The following is a 16,790-nucleotide window of genomic DNA, read 5'->3' on the forward strand; positions in this document are numbered from 1 at the left end:
CGACAGGAACTCCCTCTCCCCTTTCAAAACAGCAGCAGTCCCGGATTTAATTGCTTATGAGTTTGTAGCTATGGTCATCTCAGAGTAACAAAGTGGGACAACACGTGTAATGGAAAGTCCTCCACTATTGAGTACTCAAGTCGTGGTAAGTTCTAGACTAAATCTTCACTCTGCAGCGGAGTGTACATCTATTTGGAACTCACTGGCAGATTAAAACTGTATGCCGGAACGGGACATGAAACCTTTGCCTTAAGCAGGCAAGGACTGAGCTATCAAAGGACGACTCACGACTCGTCTTCATAGCTCTGCTTCCGCCAGTTCGTCTCACAGCTTCCAGACTTCACACAAGTTCACCCACATACCTTGGCGAATCTAGGGCTCATGGTCGAGAGTCATACTTGGACGGCTCAGTCGGTAACGCACTTGCCCGCGAAAGGCAAAGGTCCCAGGTTCGAGTCCCGGTCCGGTCCAGGAAGTTTCGCTATACGTTCATTGACGAAGAACGTTGTTTGTTAAGCCGCGTACACACTGCCACTGGAAACATGTTTCTGCCGGAAACATTGTTTTCTGCGATGTTTCGCAAATGTTTCCGACTTTGTTTCTGGTCTCTGTTTCCGTCCACACTGGAGGCAAACATTTCTCGTGTGTTCACGCCGTCTGCAGTGCCCCTTGTGTTATTGTGTTCGTATCGTCTGCTGCTGCGTTATGTCTGGTGTCGAAGAAACACTAATGATATGTGGATCTGCATTATTAATGCTAGAAGGTTTACACAAACAAAATGAAAGGCGTCCTCGGCGTTGGTGGAGAAAAACATTCTATAGAAGAATTGGCGGAAATAACCTACTACGTGAGCTGAGTATTTCCATACTCGGATCTCACCTACCGATTTTGAATATCTGGCAAATATGATATCACCATTTGTTTCAAAAAAAGACACGAATTTCAGGAAAGCTATTTCAGTCAACCAAAGGCTTGCAGTTACTCTTCGTTTCCTAGCAACAGGAGATTCATTTCAGAGCCTTGCGTATTTATTTCGCATTTCGAAACAAGCAATATCTAAAATAGTACCCGAAGTATGTGGAGCTCTGGTGGAAGTACTGAAGGATTATGTAAAGGTAAGTAAATGAAAAACATCGTTAAAAGTTGACGACACACACACACACACACACACACACACACACACACACACACACGCGCGCGCGCGCGCGCGCGCGCGCGCGCTAGCGCCGTGCAGCGGTGACAAGTGGTAGCTAGCCGGAAACATTGTTTCCTTTGATCTGTACCGACACTGCTACGGATAGATGTTTCTGTGTTTCCAAACATGTTTCAGTCTCTGTGTGTACGCGGCTTTACATACACTGCGACCTAGAGAAGACTTCAAAAAAGCTAGAAGATGAAGTTCAAATGGTTCAAATGGCTCTGAGCACTATGGGACTTAACTTCTGAGGTCATCAGTCCCCTAGAACTTAGAGCTACTTAAACCTAACTAACCTAAGGACATCACACACATCCATGCCCGAGGCAGGATTCGAACCTGCGACCGTAGCGGTCGCGCGGTTCCAGACTGTAGCGCCTAGAACCGCTCGGCCACCCAGGCCGGCAGAAGATGAAGTAACAACCTTCTAGATTAGTACACTGAAAAGCAACTATTACACATTGCACAGTGCGAGTACCTGTGTGACACTGTATACGTATGAGTAATTTAAATTTCACATACGGACAACGGCAAACGTGCAATCAAATAATGAAACCAATAGGTTTCCTCAATAACAACAGGTCGGCCTCCTCCGTAAACTGGTAGCACACACGGATCAGAAGACATACTGTTCTTCAAATAAGTCAATAAACGTTATTTTAAAAAGTCTCTCGTCCTGTCGACGCAGGCCTCCACTGTTGAAGTCTACCTGTAGTTACGGTGAATACTATGTCGTCGTCTAACAGCCGACCGAAATAATATCCGCACACTTTAATCAAGGATGAGTGTTTGGCCACCCGTCAACAATAAGGTAATTAGATACGGAACACAAAACTCAGATAATCGAAGGATGGGGAAGGAAGCGATCGTATTACTGCTGACCGTCCCAATACTAACCAGAAACTGCTCAGGAAACTTCTGTCTCGATGACAGAGCGAGGCTCCGCTTGGGCAGAAGTTCATCGATAAGCCTGCGAAATATACCAAGTGCACAACTTTGCTTCCGCTGTTTGCCAATAGGTGGCGACAACGGTAAGCAGCGGTCGAAAGTAGCAGATCGCAGACGTCAGGCAGTTAGCTTGGACCTCGGTCAACATACCCTCATTCAACCATTGGTCTATTTGTGTCTGCATCATAAAGTTGTTCTTGATTGAAAATGTCAGTTTACGAGCCTAATCCTCGTTATCTGCGAGAGGTGTTCTGTTTTGTTTCAATATGAAGCTCTGAAGTCCGTATGGTAAGGACGCTATTAGTGAAAGAACGTGTCGTGAGTGGTTTCAACGGTTCAAGAACGGTGATTTTAACGTCATAGACCGGCACAGTAGTGGAAGAGAGAATGTTTTCGAAGACGCAGAATTGGAGACATTGCCGAGTGAAGACTCGCGTTAAACTCAAGAAGAATTGGCACGATTAGTAGGAGTAACACAGCAAACCATTTCAAAACTTCTCAGGGTTATGGGCATGATTTAGAAAGAAGGAAGATGGGTCCCGTGTGAGCTGAAACCAAGAGACATTGAACAGCGTTTGTGTGTTTGTGAACAGTTGGTTCAGAGGCAAAAATGGAAGTGATTTCTGCATCGCATTGTGAACGAGAACGAAAAACGGGTTCATTATCATAACCCTAAACGCAAAAAATCATGGGGATATCCCGGCATGCTTCCACGTGGACGGCCAAACCGAATATTCACGGCTCCAAGATCATGCTCTGCATTTGGTGGGACCAGCTCGGCGTCGTGTACTATGAGGTGTTAAAACCAATCACAAGTGCTCGTTATCGAACGCAATTAATGCGTTTGAGCAGAGCATTAAAAGACAAACGGCCGCAATACAGCGAGAGGCACGATAAAGTGATTTTGCAGCACAACAGCGCTCGACCCCACGTTGCAAAAAGAGGTCAAAACGTACTTGGAAACGTTAAAATGTGAAGTCCTACCCCACCGCCGTATTTTCCAGACATTGCCCCCTCTATCACCTATTTAGATCAATGGCGCATGGCCTGGTTGACCAACACTTCCGATCTCATGAAGATGTCACAAATTGGGTCGATTCGTTAATCGCTTCAAAAGATGAACAATTTCTTCGACGCGGGATCCGTACACTGTCCGAAAGATGGGAGAAAGTAGTGGCCAGCGATGGAAAATACTTTGAATGATACATGTGTAACCAATTTGTTTCATTAAAGCCTCAAATGTTGGGGAAAAAACGACGGAAGCAAAGTTATACACCTTGTAATAATCTCAGGACTACCCACAATGTTGCAATATTCTTCTCAATGATTCAACATAAGGCAGCAGTTTTATGTACTAACGTTTTGTAAGCAGTCTATTTCACGAACTACAGTATCCTAAAATCACCCAGGCAATGTACAGGATTCGTGTAATCTGACTCCCGTGCTGAATCGATGTTGTAGTCAAATGCTAGGCTTCACCACATTCTGTGATGTTTCTGTGGTTGCCTGGCTTTGCATCAATTGATCATTGTGTTCAATTTGAACTGGATGTTACTCTAACAAACTTTTCTTGAGGATAACTCTCGGGAACGACTGAGATCGCGTTTAAGACACTCCACTGAACTATTGATATACGACTTTAACAGTAATTACCCTCTTAAACTACCCTGGGTAAACGTGAAATTACTTTCAGTACTGTCCGTTGACTCTCCACGGAGATATAACGTGCCATGTTCTATCAGTTTTCAGCCGATCCGCAAACCTGGCTACATAACCCTTATGACGTGTTTTATTTAGGAGGCACGGGTGTGGAACCGCTCTTATAGCTAAATGTGCAGCGCGCTAGCTAGTGAGACAGGGATGTGAGCCAAACTCTGATTGAATCCGCGTGGCGGGTTAACGACCTTTGGTCTTGTACACTAGCCAGGCTGAATATTGATTTTAGAGCGGTTTTCCACGCTCGTTTGGACAAATATTGAACTGACGCCCAATCGAAGCCCAACAAAATAAAGACACACCAATAGTTAAAATACTGTAACACACAGAACGAAGTTTACACCAATTACAGACAGCTGACGCATAGAAGTTCTTTCCCTCGGGTTAACTGCCGATTGTGGCGATAGGTTCAGCTACAAAGTTAAGCTAAATACATTTTCCAAATCATGAAAACATCGAATACCGTACGGTGGCATGAACGCTATGAAATTCAATGGTGCAGTAGTGAATGGATAGCTTAAAACCACACACGACCAGGCAGCTAATGAATGGTTCAAATGGCTCTGAGCACTATGGGACTTAGGTCATCAGTCCCCTAGAACTTAGAACTACTTAAACCTAACTAACCTAAGGACATCACACACATCCATGCCCGAGGCAGGATTCGAACCTGCGACCGTAGCGGTCGTGCGGTTCCAGACTGTAACGCCTTTAACCGCTCGGCCACTCCGGCCGGCCAGACAGCCAATGATATTCATAATTAACACTTAGGATGTTATGTCATCCGCAAAGTATCCAGCCGGGATACGACTATAACATGATTTTATACGAGCAGGTTCCCAAGTAATTTTGGAAAACACTGGATGCATTTGGAAAATACACGGAATGCTTATAATAACCATCCACGTCCTAAATATATACTGCATTATTTCCACAGCTACAGACGGATTCTACTGAGGTTTAGCATTCTTTGTGGTTTTCACCGATTGTATATGTACTATATCACACCTCCCCTGGTTGCGATATAGCTCATTCTGTCTAGTTTCGTGGCTATATATAACATCTTCATTTTTCTCGTCAACTATCCGTTATTTATCAATTAGGTGCTCACTTGAGCAATTTTATCTCTGCTGCTCTCTTATTTTCGGTCGTCTTGAAATAAATGAGATGTGGGAGAGGCAGACCTAACTTGTCTTCTGCTGGGTTTTGAAGTGAGCGGAAGCACAGGCGCGCTCGCATCTGATAACACATTATCTTAAACTGTGAATCTGAAAACACAATGGCCAGGACTACATTAAATAGCAAATTTTCAACTATTTTTACATTTATGCTATTAGGATGCTGAGAAAGACCATTTCCAAAGAAGCAACGAAAAGATTTTTGAGGCAAGTCGCAATGAAGGTGATACGAGAAAGATCAACACGGTACGACCACTCCTAACACGTAGTTTTGTACTTCTACTATGGTCTTTATTAAAGAAGTGCTTTCTGTCTAGGTTTTAGAAGATCCGTCTACAGAAAGGACATCTCCAGGACAATTAATATAATCTGTTGGGCTTCGTCTTCAGACTCTGTTTCATCATGTAAAGCATTTAAACAACTTCCACTTTCAAGACTCGATTCGTCTAACAACGCTGCTCGACTTTCATCTTCTGTTGTTAAAATATGATTACTACGCGCCATATTCAACTTATACCATTCAAACACTTCACAGTTGAAGACACTACGTCTTAGGGTACCGAGACTATAAAAAAATAAATTAAAAAATTAAAAACCGGAGACAGACAAAGACACCACCCGGCTCGCGTAGTTGTTTTCCGAAACTCTCACGGTATTTCCCTAGTCTCATATATTTTACACAAAGACTTGAATAGTCATTTGGTTGGAGCTTCCCCCTCTGCGTTTAATTCCGACCTTAATGATGGATCCCCTGTGTCTTCTACATCGACTCCTATTTCTTCTTCTGTAATGTCATCACAGAGTTCGTTAACCTACTTCTCTAACTATGCGAACCGCAGTTCATCAGCAGGGCGAACTGTGACTCTCAGTAATTAAATGTGGATCTGAAGATAACTTGTAACAATAGTCGAAACCTGTATTCAGAAAAAACACAGAAAGTGAGCCAGACAGCGTCTATAGTTCGCAGAGAAGTTACTAAATATGCAAATCACGGCGCACGAATCCTTCAGTAGTTGTGTTGAGTGTTTAAACCGGAGACCTAGAAACGACGGAGAGGCTTCATTCCACCGTAGCCCTCCGTGATTCACAATGCCACAACAGGCCACAGCAGTCCACCCACCCCATCGCCACCCCCACCGAACCGAAGGTTATTGTGCGGTTCGGCCCCCAGTGGAAACGACCCCTCTCCCCCTGGAACGCCTCATACCAGACGCGTGTAACCCCAAATGTTTGCGTGGTAGAGTAATTATGGTGTACGCGTGCGTGGAGTGATTGTGCAGCAATCGCCGACGTAGCGTAACTGAGGCGGAATACGGGGAACCAGCCCGCATTCGCGGAGGTAGATATAAATCCGCCTTAAAAGCCATCCACAGTCTAGCCGGCACACCGGACCTCGACACAAATCCGCCAGGTGGATTTATGCCAAGGACCGGCACGCCTTCCCGCTCGGGAAACAGCGCACTAGACCGCACGGCTAGCCGGGCGGGCCTTCAGTAGTTGCTACTACCGAATTAATATCAATACATGGATGCGGAGTGCCAACAGTAGTACTATGCGAATCTCACTCAATACTGAATAAACTCTGTTGGAATTGGACCTGCGTGTCAAACTCGTTTAGTTAGACTTAGAGGGCCAGAGTGAGCCTAATTCGAAGTGGAACGACAGTGGGTGCAGCAAGGGTGAGGGCCCCGGCCAGCAGGTCTGGGCTGGCCTGTTGGCCGCTGCAGCGCGGCGCGGCGCCGGACGCGAGGCGTGCCTGGCCGGGTGGCGAGGGGCGCCGACGGGTCGATTTGCCCGGCCGTGGCTGTGACTGCCACAGCCGTTCGCACTCCCTGCTGCGCCTCGTCCTACGGGTGAATGCGACTTCCGCCACTGCACTCGAGGCACACATTCGGTTGCGGGACTGGCTGATTTATTCGGTGAAGAAGAGGCCCCGGACAAGGGTTACAAGAATATAAGTCTCTACAGAAATGTTTTACTGAAAACAGCAGAAAGAATCATAAACACAAATAACTTGCAAGTATTAATTGTTCACATCAAGAGGAGTCGCGGTGCGGCTATTTCGACAAAAGTCAGAAGATTATGTGTGACTTCAGACCGGTATTAAAGAGGACACTGGACGGTCAACAATATTGACAGCGTTTCGCGGATGCGCAATAATACTGAAAACAACAAAACCTTTGGAAATACAGGGTGTACATAAAGTCTGGAAACACTTTCAATTATTTGTCGCACAAGAACCAAACATTGTACAGATATCATACATATGTCATTTTGAAATGAAACCCTAAAGTTTTTTTCTTCTTCTTCTTCTTCTTCTTCATGTACACCGCCACAGCGTAGCTTAGTAATTTACCGATAGTCAGCGCTAGTCGCAAACAAGGCGAGTTCTGGTGCGGAGCGAGCTTTCTGTGTGTTGGAGGTCGACAAAAACAAGTGTGCTACAGCTGTTCAGCGGATGTTTAGAACCAAGTACGGTAAGAAGCCACCAACAAGGAAGACCGCTAACCACTGGCACAACAAATTCGTTGCGACGGGTTGCTTGTGTCCGGCACAGAGAAGCGGACGTCCCACTGTGAGTGAAGTGAATGTGGAGCGGGTACAAGATACATTCATAAAGAGTCCAAAGAAATCGGTGCGTCGTGTATCCCGTGAACTCGAAATGGCTCCTATGATAGTGTGGAAAGTCCTGCGACTGAAGCTATCTATGAAACCATTCAAATTGGAGCTAGTGCAGAAGCTCAAGGACGACGACAAAAACAAGCGTTTTGAGTTTTGTTCGCAGTTGCAACAACTGAATGAGGATGAGGATGGCATTGTTGACCCTTAATTTTTCGCGACGAAGCCGCTTTTCACACTAAAGGGAAAGTGAGCAGGCATAACTGCCGAATCTGGGGTACAAAGCATCCACACGAATGCATTGAATTTGAGCGTGATTCCGCAAAGGTAAATGTTTTTGTGCCTTGTCACGTCGAAAACTGTACGGGCCATTCTTCGCCGAGAGCACTGTCACTGGATATTCATACCTGGCCTTGTTGCAGCAATGGCTGATGCCTCAAATGCAATCGGACTCACTGTTCATCTTTCAGCAGGGTGGGGCTCCACCCCATTTTCACACCCCATTTTCATCGTGAAGTTTGTGGGTACTTGAACACGGAGCTGCCGCATCGATGGATCGGCCGTGCTACAGAAGGGGGGTCTCCACGATCACCAGGTCTCACTCCGTGTGACTATTTTCTGTGGGGATACATTAAAGATCTGGTGTATGCAACGCCTCTACCACGTGATGTAGCAGAGATCCGGCAGGGAATACGGGAAGCGACTGCCACAGTCGACGATGCCATGCTGGGACGGGTATGGCAAGAATTCGATTACCGTATTGACGTCTGCCGGGTCACTCATAGTTAGAATATCGAATGTTTGAAAAAAAAAATCAGAGTTTCTCTTCAAAATGCAATATGTATGACATTTGTACAATGTTTAGTTCTTATGCAATAAATAATTGAAAGTGTTCCTGCACTTTATGAACACCCAGTATATTGCGCTGCCTGGAAATATTGTGTCCTCTGTGAGCAGTACTGACAGTATCCATGACAATCTCTCGCGTGCTACACAAAACAAAACAAAGGTGGTTAGATTTGACGTCGCTGTTGTGTGGAAATTGTGTTGAAAAGAAGACGAAAGAACATTATTATCAGACCGCACACATATGTCCGAATTAATGCCGGCACTGTGGGGGTAATTGTCTACGTATGGGGACGCCAATGTAAGTGGAGAACTATTTCCAGTAAAGAATAACAAGTTGATGGACCATCAACACACAATTTACAATAAAGTAGAGCAATTATCACAACAGCAGTGTCTTTATAGCCCAACATACGAACCATACTATTGCACAATATTACTGACAATATAACTGAGCAGTATAAGGAGAACTCAATGACTGCACAATATTATTGACTGTTTAGGGACCACTTTAGTTATTTCCTGTCATTATCGACTTTAGAAACACGGCCTTATAACATGCTGAAATTGTTGTCATATTTTCTTCAGTGTATAAGTCTCCCTGTGCCTGATCATATCCAGAGGGCATCCACGTCCACCTAGTACGCAAACTCACTGAACAGTGTCGTCTGCTAGCTAAAGTTGATCAGATTGGCTGCGTCGAGAAAGCTGCCGGCACTGAACGAGACAATTCGATTCTCTATCGATACAGCTACACCAGTGAGCCACCATAGCTGCCTCTCTTAGAGTTAAAAATAATTAGTATCTATCCCACGTCAAAATAAATGCCTGAGTCGGAATGACTAATACAAATTAACGCAATTGTTGTTTGCTACCTCCATGAATCACATCGATTTGTATTTTTATTGTACTGATCCCTACTAATTCCTTATTTGGCATCTCCGACTTTTTATTACTTCTTTTATGCACATTTATCAATTTATTTATTTATTTATGTTCTACAATTTCTATAACCCATTTTCCCCAAAACTTTCTCTTCTGATGAAATTAGCCTTCGTCTTGTTCTCATGTCCAAGAGTTCTCTCACATTCTCAACTTAATTGATTATTATGGATATGTTTTAAAAGCTTTACGGTAGCCATATGGGTGTTCTGTGTCCTTTCTCTTGAGTCGTTATCTTAACAGAACCTAAAGCTAAACTTTTCAGTTAGCGGTACTTTGTTTCAAAATAGTCTGTTAACTGACTATTGTTGTAGTGGCGTCAATAAATTTAAGCAGACACACCACAGCAGAACATATACTTAGCAAAATCATTCCACTGCTTTACAGCACACGGAATGTTTTTCTCTTGCAATTCTTCCTTGTTACTTTCCAGTTGTAGCATTGCCTATATAGAAATATTTTGTCATTGCATTGACTTTCTTCTCATTACTGAAACAGATCAGCTGCTATTTTAGGCATGCTCAAATAACCATTTTGCCTTCACCTTCCACTCGACGAAAAGTGTTTATCATAAGGCTTCTGCGGCTTGTACCTCTGTGGCAAAGGAATAGACATTCATTTCTGTGATTTTCTTTGAACCTCGGTCTATAAATGCTAAGAATTTGTTAATGATTCTATAAAGATCCCAACCGACAGTTTGTGGCCTACTTTTTTAACTTATAGTTTTGGCCCTGCCCTATTTTCATTTACCTAGGTAGATTTGCTGGCTGTAAGATTATCAAAGATTTGCGATGCCAAATATTGCCATACTGGTTTCTTGTAAGTTTTGTACATTAAGCATGGCTTTAGCTTTGCAGTTCTGAATGCAGATGTCACATGTATAATGAAAAATGTACAGCTATTAGTACCAGTGGTACGGCAGCATGTCACGAGGTTAACATCACACGTGTTACCAAATCATACTCGACGACATAGGCTACACTTCTCCCATTTTTGTACCGATATAATATCGCAACCGGAGAGTAGGTACGTTGAAGAATTGCACACTTTTCCTGTTCGAGGTATCCATGATAAGACAGCTATTAGACTGGAGACCTAGAAATGAAGTGCGAAAATGGTAAATAAAGGAATAAAATGGTTTTCACAATGTCAGAGGCCGGATGTTAAATTGAGGAAAATTGGTACCACTCAAGTAACATGAAATCTTACCTATAATAGATGTCAGGAATTTAGAAAAAGAGAAATTATGTTTATGTATACAAAAAAAGCTTCATCCAACCCCTCATGTTCTTCGTATCTCATTTATTAATATTATGAATGATCTACAAAATCTTATTGTAATGGGATTGTCACTACAGTGAGACACTGACTGTATGACGATAGGTTCAGTACCTAGTGGATCCACAAGTGGCAAATATGTGCCAGCTTTCGCGTAATATCTCCGATAATTTTCTCACCCTATTACACCTCATTAGAGCGAACGAGGAGCGTTATGCACTTTACGCACCTTGCTCCCTACTAATTGTATTATTTCACAGTCTAGGAATGAAGATGGATAAAGAATCTTAGGTGAGTTGTGAAGAACCAAAACCTTAAAATGTTGCATATTTAGGGTCATTGGTCTAATACTCTTTAAATCATCCACGCCAGTTTTTCTAACGCTCACAATGGTACCCTTGGGTATTCAGTTTACCATCAATACAAGTTTACAATGCCACTTGCCGAGATATAAAAGATATAAAAGAAATAACGTCATTCTGTCTTCATATTTAACAATGACTTGCAGTAAGTTGTAGCGTTTTTAGACGATGATCTCCTTTACAAGCAAGACGTTGATCTCCTTCACAAGAATCCATCAGAGCCGGGAACTATGATCTTGATTTTTATGAAGTGTATGACTGTACTACTAAAAATACAATACGCATCTAAAACGTTCTGTGAATGCTATCACAAAACAATGACAACAGAAATAATGAAACCGCACTCTCAGCTACCTCCATCGACCACAATACAATACAGTTTTTGGACACTATGAAAGGTTTCTTTTGGAGTTTATAAAGACATTCATGTCGCACATCGAATAATGATAAAGACAAGTGCAAACTGCGACCCTGCTGGTTGCATATCCAACTTCGTATCGAACTGGTGGACCAATTCCTCATCCGCAGTGACTACAATCTGTAGATGATACGAGTCACATATGTCAATGAAATTTCCAGCAATTTCAGTCCAAGTTGCCATCTAGTCTTCAGTCAATTCATGAGACACAAGTCAGGAGCAGAACACCTGCTTTCCTGTATTTTTGCGAATGAAAGCGTCAACTCCGTCCCTGCTAATCCGTAGTGCTTCAGATATCATCTTTTTCCAGACCTCATCCCGTACGATCACGGTCGGCACGTTATTCTCGGTTTGCCCACGTCAGTGGTACAGCGGAGCCGGATGCCCCTCCTGTCGCCACCCCTTTCCTCGGGACGGAATTTTGAGTGCCTCACCTTGTCTGCGTCTAGGGTTATTCCATGTGAAAGAGTGAGAACGGGCTCGGAATGTCTTGCAAATCGTGTAACAAGCTATGTGGGCTTTTCGACTGTGGTGTTCCAACCCTTTTTGTAAGCGCCACAGGTATCTGGACTTCCGACCAACTAATCTTGCACCGTGGGTTTTCCTACAAGCTGCCTGTCCCCCCCCCCCTCCCCCGCCCTGCTGATTAACGCCAAGCCAGTCGTTCACCAGCAGTGAATGTGTTGTCGCCGTCAGTCAGGCAGTGCCCTCGCCGACAACCTTGGTTTCTTCATAATTTCGTAGATCTTGAATTCTATGTAATGTGAGTAAGGGATACAATTACAACAGCGGAAGGGAAACAGTGTCTTCTCAAGGATGGTCACCGCTAAAGGTGCACGGGAAATGTGATGAGTATACGAACTGGTTGTGCATGAATTTCGAACGGAGAATGTGCAGTCCAGTATAATGGCAGGGGCACTACAAATGTAGTGCGTGGACTGTAAGTTGAGAACGTTGGTCTCACGGTGAGCGTGCCGGCGATAAATCCCTGCAGTCGCACTACATCTACATCCATACTCCGCAAGCCACCTGACGGTGTGTGGCGGAGGGTACCTCCAGTACCTCTATCGGTTCTCCCTTCTATTCCAGTCTCGTATTGTTTGTGGAAAGAAAGATTGTCGGTATGCCTCTGTGTGTGCTCTAATCTCTCTGATTTTACCCTCATGGTCTCTTTGCGAGATATACGTAGGAGGGAGCAATATACTGCTTGACTCCTCGGTGAAGATATGTTCTCGAAACTTCAACAAAAGCCGGTACCGAGCTACTGAGCGTCTCTCTTGCAAAGTCTTCCACTGGAGTTTATCTGTCATCTCCGTAACGCTTTCGCGATTACTAAATGATCCCGTAACGAAGCGCGCTGCTCTCCATTGGATCTTCTCTATCTCTTCTAACAACCCTATTTGGTGAGCAGTATTCAAGCAGTGGCCGAACAAGTGTACAGTCACCTACTTCCTTTGTTTTCGGATTGCACCATCCTCTGTGCTCTCGGTGGCTCTCATGGATAGAGCGCCTGCCATGTAAGCAGGAGATCCCGGGTTCGAGTCCCGGTCGAGGCACAAATTTTCAACTGTTCCCGTTCATGTATTTCAATGCCTGTCAGAAGCTAATGACATTGATTTAATTGTAATTTCATTTTAGAGAGCTGCACGGTCACCAATGGCATCCGTTCTTTCGGACATGTCCGAAAGAACAGATGCAATCTTCGTATTATTACAAAATGGTCGGCAGAGCTTCCCACAACGATTTGTGGTCGGGAATGTCACGTTGACTTCACGGGTTGCAAGCTCCACGGTCGGAAAGCCCATGGATAATTGGTTGGTATTCACCTAGTCGGAATGGAAAACCGCCAAAAATCCACACCCAGGCTGGCTGGCACACCGGCTGTCATAGCTAATCGGCCAGGCGGATTGGATCAGGGGTCGATGTGCATCCCCGAATCCCGGAAGTGGCGTGTTATCGCGCGCGGCTATCCGGGCAGGTATAATTTCTGAGATATCGATTTTTGATAATAAGTAAAGCTGTCTTCGATCCGAAAGTTGGCTTGGCCACCGAAGTGCTTTACTAGGCATGGTCTAAGTGGATGTGGTACGTCCTTCATCCTAACTTTGAAAAGTCTCGAACGGCCAGTTAAAGACGGATCCACAAATAAACGTGGAGTCCTAACCAAGGTGCAATTTTGCTGTTTTCAAATAGACGTATCATTACCAAAAGCGAAAAAAGTGGTGTATGATCAAAGATCTAGAACAGACTCAGGACTGAGCGCTGACCACTGAATTTATAGTTTCACATTTATCTCAGATGAATTCGCAACATGCAAATATTCTTTAAACTAATTAATTGTTCTGAATACCTGACTGAAACGCAAATCGTCTACTGTGCCAAAACATTCTCTCTCAGTTAGGTACTCAAAACTATTTGGAGATAATCTGGGCATATACAAGTTATAAATAACAAATCTTGCTTTGTTCTCTGCCTCTTCAAATAAGGGACACGAAGCCTAAATGGCACAATACCCTCGGTAAACACTGGTACGGGAGTTTTCACAATCTGGAACACTATGAATCTATCCATAAACTTTAATACCCATTGTATGCACATCCTCAGAAAACAGACTGTGGTCCTGATTGAGAAAACGAAGACAATACTTATGTACGTTTTGCGAGGATTAATCGAAAATGAGTAACAGAAGCTTTAGGGTATTTGGACATTTGTCGGGATGGGAATCAGCAGGTGACTTGCTGAAGCAGTCAAGCACTAGAAAATCTCTGTCTGTCGTGCCAGATTTAGGTTTTTCGTTGTCAAGGCAAATGCTGGATAAGTACCTTTAAAATTATTGGTCGAATTCTTTTCACACGTTTCCCCAATCAGAGCTTGTGTTCTAACCTCTAAAGACCTCTTGGTTGACAGAACGTTATAATTTTATTTATTTCCTCATGGAAGTGATTTTGAGTAACCCTTCAAAAATCTATTTTAATTCGTCAGACGAGTGGATGTTTATGAATCTGGCGTTTTACGAGCTCTTACGTCCAACGTTGCTCTATTGTTTAGTGACTGGCTCACTGCTATTACAAGAGACGTCACTGCTATCACAGGTATCCACACTACACATATAGTTAGACTGCCTGTGACATTTAGATGTCTGGGATCACGCTTTCTAAATAATGAATAGTGTTCTTCAATGTTCCTAGCACTGCTTGAGGCGGAAGATGCCAAAAAAAGCAAATCTCTGATATGGGCCTTTTTTTGTCTGCGTGACGAAAAGTTATAGAAAACCTGCGTTTCCAAGGGAGGGATAAACATCAGAGCTTAACATCAGTCAACATTTAACGTCGGGAAAGCAGCACTAGCTCAATAGGCTCCTTCCAAATCAACCACCTCACCTTGTGTTTGAAGAGAAGGAGAAAGTAGAAAAAGTGTACGGCAGCCTGGGGATCTAAACTTCGCTTTTGTAATATGAATTGTTGAGAAACCTTATTGTGCAGGAGATTTGGAGTTTAGGACATTTTAGTGGATGTAAACCGTGTCTGCAGCAGGAGTTACCCAACTGAGAAGCGGCCTCTGATACTTTGTATACACTGGATAAAAAGATGAAATTTTTTTTATCCTCCTTGAGTTCAGATTTTTTCCGAAATGCTACCAAAAATATTGTGTGCTAAAATGTACGTCTCACTGCATGATGCCGAAAACTGTTATGAGAATGACAAACAAGCGGCTGAGATATAAGGTGCCATGGCCATCACTCGTCACGCATCAACGTAGGTAATAGCAGGAGCTACCCTGCGGTTAACTTCAGAGATTATGTGGGTAACTACGCCTGGCACTAAGTCCGTCTCGGTCATTCACCTTCTCAGACGTCACGGTATTGATCTGGATAGAACGATGAGTAAACTGGAAGTCGCCCAGACAGGAAAAGGACTACAAATAAAGTAACGGAATGCCATCTTCACGAACAGTCTAGCTCAGAGTAACGTAAAACCTCGCTGACTTACCTAGTTAGGTTGTGAATGTGAAATTATTACCACGCACGAGTGAAGGTAAGATTAGAAAACTATATAAATCCTAGATACCCTTACTGTCTGTTTTACTGTAATGTAACAAACTTTCATGGTGAAGTCGTCAAGAAGCTGAAACAATGTAAAAGAGGTACGAGTATTGATCGTTTTGGCACGGTAACTCTAGATATTTTTACGAAGCACCTCACACTGCTTCTTTGCTTTGACATCTGAAGCGACGTGACGGAATACAGAAAAAAAGGAGTGACATCTATTCAGGAATCCCAGGGGCAGATGGCTGTAAAAATACATAGTAATGACAGGCATTCTGTCATCCCTCTAACCTACTTTATGTGCACAATGTTACAGTCATCCAATCTCTCGTTGTATCTATTCTGCTAACACCAATGCCTTAGCATAGTCTCCGACAAAGAAAAATCACTGAACAAAAGCAGATGGGGAGGATTAGGAACTTCGTGGAAACTTTAAATTGGACTAATCGATCCGTATATGGGAAGCTATTTCTGCAAAATACGATTTACGGGCTTAAAACTTCCGCTACACTGACGCGTTAGCTGCTCTCAAATTCATTCCGCATTCTCCTATGACAACACCAACACAAACGCAACGCTACAGTGCACTATCATACATTAAAGAATTTTTTTAAGAAAAAAAAAAAACCACGGTTACACATAATGCGGCGGTATTGGGAATAGCGCACACTGCTTTGTTTCAGAAATACTGCGCCTTTTGGTTTGAAAACCACCAAAGCTCCTTTTATCTCTGACAACAAAGGATTTGTGGTTCAAATGGCTCTGAGCACTATGGGACTCAACCGCTGTGGTCATAAGTCCCCTAGAACCTAGAACTACTTAAACCTAACTAACCTAAGGACAGCACACAACACCCAGCCATCACGAGGCAGAGAAAATCCCTGACCCCGCCGGGAATCGAACCCGGGAACCCGGGCGTGGGAAGCGAGAACGTTACCGCACGACCACGAGATGCGGGCAAAGGATTTGTGTACGAAAGGTTTTGACACACTAGCAACGAGTGACGTACTTCGTGGCCATGGGAGGCGAACTGTAGCTATAGAATGCGTGTGTGTGCGTGTGTGTGTGTGTGTAAATGCCAAATATTTTTAATAATGTGGACTAATACTGACACATTTCTTCTAACTTCGATTATGTACTGTAATCGTACGGTCTCACAGTTACATATAAATGCTCTCTCCGCCATCGTAGTCGATGTAATTTGCGTTTGCCCAGCAGTGATGATACTAGACTCTATAAAATA

General features: G+C 43.7%; 1 protein-coding gene and 1 non-coding gene across 6 annotated transcripts in view; one reads left to right on the top strand and one right to left on the bottom strand.

Annotated features, from left to right (window-relative positions):
• The window catches only part of LOC126162182 (GTPase-activating protein skywalker), a 310,386-nt gene that overhangs the window by 136,150 nt on the left and 157,446 nt on the right, over positions 1–16,790 (bottom strand). The gene's annotated exons all lie outside the window — the stretch shown is intronic.
• Positions 12,984–13,058, top strand: Trnat-ugu (transfer RNA threonine (anticodon UGU)). The gene has a single exon. It is a non-coding gene; the product is annotated as a tRNA-Thr (tRNA).

The sequence above is a fragment of the Schistocerca cancellata genome, chromosome 2 (genome assembly GCF_023864275.1).
Source record: "Schistocerca cancellata isolate TAMUIC-IGC-003103 chromosome 2, iqSchCanc2.1, whole genome shotgun sequence".
Classification (NCBI taxonomy): domain Eukaryota; kingdom Metazoa; phylum Arthropoda; class Insecta; order Orthoptera; family Acrididae; genus Schistocerca; species Schistocerca cancellata.